Source organism: Mustela putorius, unplaced genomic scaffold (assembly GCF_011764305.1).
Source record: "Mustela putorius furo isolate JIRA1106 unplaced genomic scaffold, ASM1176430v1.1 tig00003901_pilon_pilon_pilon, whole genome shotgun sequence".
Classification (NCBI taxonomy): domain Eukaryota; kingdom Metazoa; phylum Chordata; class Mammalia; order Carnivora; family Mustelidae; genus Mustela; species Mustela putorius.
Genome location: NW_025422049.1, coordinates 7,113,470 through 7,117,428, shown reverse-complemented (window position 1 = coordinate 7,117,428; position 3,959 = coordinate 7,113,470). Strand labels below are relative to the sequence as shown.

Here is a 3,959-nt window from a genome sequence, read left to right as displayed (position 1 = left end):
AACCGAGGGCTGCTGGGGGGAAGGGGATAGGGAGAGGGTGGTTGGGTTATAGACATTGGGGAGGGTATGTGCTATGGTGAGTGCTGTGAAGTGTGTAAACCTGGCAATTCACAGACCTGTACCCCTGGGGCTAATAATACATTATACGTTAATAAAAAATTTAAAAAATTAAAACAAACAAACAAACTGCTTCTTAGGTTGCTTGGCTGGCACAGTCAGTTGAACATCTAACTCTTACTTTCAGCTCAGGTAATGACCTCAGGGGTTGTGGGCTCAAGCCCTACATCAGGCTCACACTCAGCATGGAGTCTGCTTGGGATTCTCTCTCCCCTCTTTCTCTCACTTCCCCTGCTGTGTTCCCTCTCACTGTGTCTTTCTCTGTCAAATAAATAAATAAATAAAATCGTTAAAAAGTACAAAAACAGGCATCCGGCTACAGGAGAAGATGGCGGTCTTCACAGGAGTTAAAGTTCCTCGTAATTTTTGCTTGTTGGAAGAACTTGAAAAAGGACACAAAGGAGTAGGTGATGGTATGGTTAGCCGGGGCCTTGAAGATGATGAAGATATGACACTTATGAGGTGGACAGGCATGATTATTGGGACACCAAGGACAAATTATGAAAACCGAATATATAGCCTGAAATTAGAATGTGGACCTAAATACCCAGAAGATCCTCCATCAGTTAGATTAGTAACCAAAATTAATATGAATGGAATTAATAATTCCAGTGGAATGGTGGATGCACGGAGCATACCAGTGTTAGCAAAATGGCAAAATTCATAGAGCATTAAAGTTGTACTTCAAGAGCTAAGACGTCTAATGATGTCCAAAGAAAATATGAAGCTTCCATAGCCACCAGAAGGACAAACATACAACAATTAATTTTAGTGGATCTCAAACTTGTCTTAAATCAACAACCTTCTACTCATGTTAATGTCTTGATTAAATATCACAATGCAAAATACTCACACATTAAGTAAAAGAATTCCAGCTGGTAAACATGATCTGGACATTTGTAAGAATATATTTAACATATGTACACCATTATGTTTTCAGGTTACAGGAGGAAAAATGCAGCATAATTTTTTTTTTCTCTTGTTAAGGCATTATCATTTAAGCATAAAAGGGGCACCTGGGTGGCTCAGTGGGTTAAGCCTCTGCCTCTGGCTCAGGTCATGGTCCCAGGGTCCTGGGATGGAGCCCCGCATCAGGGCTCTCTGCTCAGCAGGGAGCCTGCTTCCCCCCTCTCTCTCTCTGCCTGCCTCTCTGCCTACTTGTGATCTCTGTCTGTCAAATAAATATATAAAATAATTTAAGCATAAACCTGGAGTACTCAAAATAGAATTCAGGTTTACAAGATGAAAGCATGGAGAGAAGAATCAGATGCTGTGTAAGCATGTGTGTTTCTGAAAAGTAAAAAAAATTTCAAGAGGAAAACCAGAAATGGCATGCTTTGTCCATCTTACTTAGTGAAAGAGCTTCAGTTGAAATTGTCTACGTAGCAGGTACAATGAATATTGTCAGAAATTGTGTTAATTTTTGAAGTGGTATGGGGGCTGACTACTAGTAGTATCAAAAAAATGTTCAGGATTGTTTTGATACCTGTATTTATAATAAAAAATGTTGTGGGGGAGGTCGATGAATTTCTGTTAAAAGCTGTTCCTGTGTGTTACATGTAACAGACATGGTAAATATTTGTTTACAGTCTTTGTTTGACAAACCATGAATTTAAGTGAAATCAGCAAAAAGGAAATAGGTGTATGGGTATGTGATTTTGAGATTAAAGTTAGTCTTAAAATGTAAATAAAATGTGGAACTTGTCCTCAAAAACAAAAACAAAAACAAAAACAAAAACAAAAAACAAATCCTGCTTCCTTTAGTGTCATCCTGAATTCTACCCTGAACTGAGGAAAGAGTGGCTGGATAGGCCCTATGTTTCCTGGGGGAAATCCAAATTGATATGTTCCCTCTTTGTAAGGAAATGGGACAGGAAAAACAAGTTCTAGCCCCCAGAGAAAGGACTTACAAGCAATAAATATGTTGCTCCATCCTATGAGGCCTGATGGCCTTTAAAAGGGAACTACATCCTTAACCCCCAAGTGTTTTTCACCATGACAGTGGCTCATGTTGTTTCTTGTAGGAGAAAGCCCTGGGCTCCTCCTTGAGCCTCTACCCTCTGTCTGCCACCAGCAATAGTGAGCCAGGGCATGGATGGCCTCCACCATATTGTGCATGTCATGCTTCTTCTTGACCACAGGGCCCTGTTTGTGAAAAGCCTCCAGCAGCTCATGTGACAGCTTCTCTAGCATCAGCATCCACCAGTGCTTCTTCTCCCGGCACTCAGTAATCATCCACTTCATTATCAGGAAAACGATGACCCCGATCATCTAGTGACATAGGGTCTTGGTAGAAATGGCCACCTCTGAAGGTGGGTACCAACCCAATCACAGGCTCATAGTTCTTCAGTACTTGGTGGAAGCTGGTGAAGGGGTTGTGCTGGATGGTTGCCTGTTCCTCTGCAGAAGCAACATTGTACTTCTCAAACTCCTTCCCTTTTCCAGCTTCCAGAGTCTGCATCACGAGGGATCTGGCCAGTATTTTGTTTCCTCCTTTCATAATCATAGTGGTGAATTTACTGACTGGGTCTTCAAACTTGTTTTTGTCACTGGAGCAGCTTTAATAAGCTGAATCTTCCTGGGTTCCTGCTCCTACTTCTCAGAATGGGTAATTTCTACCATTCTATCTTTATGTCCACTCATTCTTTCCCATATCAACTCTATTCTGCTGTTGGCTCCTTCTAGCAATTTTTCATTTTGGTTATTGTATTTTCAGTCCCAAAGTTTGATTTTTTCTTTATGTCTTCTATTTCTTTGCTGGGACACTATATTTATTTGATGGGAACTTTGGGACTTTCTATCTTTTCATTTTCTTTCATCTTTTACATAATTTTTCATTGAAACATGATGACTAATGTAATTCTATTATTTGTGTCTCTTGTTTTCATCTGATGATTTTCTTTTCCTTATTCAGATTTTCCTGATTCTTAGTATGATGAGTGATTATTTTTGTGTATCCTGGCAATTGGGGCTATTATGTTATGAGACTTTGGATCTTGTTAAACTTTTATAGGACTTCTCAGTTACCACACAAGGGTGGGAAATGGTATGTTGCCTCATTACTGCCAATCAGGGATGGAAGTGCATATTTCCTACCAGGGCACCTTTGACATTCCATAAATGAGAGCCTCTTGTTATTTTTGGGCAGGGATAAAATCATTTCAGGTCTTTCCTAGGCCTCTGCTGACATCATCTTGGCTGGGAGGAGAAAGGGTACCTCATTACTGTTCCAGACATGGCCTCCACTGTCACCAGGGGTAGGGGGTGGGTCTTCTTATCACTGGATCAGAATGAAAGTTCCAGGTATCTACTCTGCTTTATTTTTTTATTTTTTTATTTTTTGGTCACCAACCTAGTATAGGGGAAGAGATGACTTGTTACAGTAGTAGAGGTCTAGGTTTCCCACCTGGCTTATTCTATCATGGGTTGTGTGCAGCCACAATTTTTATCCTGTGGTATTTGGCTGGAGTAAGGCAATGATTGTCTAAAAGTTTTCTCTTTTACTAGGTTGCCTTTATCCTGGTCCTTTTGCTAGAGAGAACAGGTTTTACCTGGAGCATTTTTAGTCTGCGCTAACGGGTGTATCCTGGTTATGAGCCTCTACTGCACCCAACCCAAGATATATTAAGCAAAGGAAAACCCAAAAAATTTAACATCATGCCATTCCTTGAATCTCAAGTTTCCTACGTGGTCTTTTTTCTCTCCACCTTCCAGAGTCATCTTACGTTTGTGTATGTAATATTCAGGGTTGGTAATTATACTTAGTGAAAAAATATGGAGAAGTACATTTCCTTTTCCATCTTATCACAGAATCAGAAGTCCAGGGAATAATTAGAGATATT

At 40.2% G+C, this 3,959-nt stretch overlaps 2 pseudogenes; one reads left to right on the top strand and one right to left on the bottom strand.

Moving 5' to 3' along the window:
* The first annotated feature begins 445 nt into the window (after nt 1–445).
* Nucleotides 446–1,006, top strand: LOC101676738 (annotated as a pseudogene).
* A 1,064-nt stretch (nt 1,007–2,070) lies between these two features.
* LOC101672927 lies at nt 2,071–2,760 on the bottom strand (annotated as a pseudogene).
* Nucleotides 2,761–3,959: the final 1,199 nt, after the last annotated feature.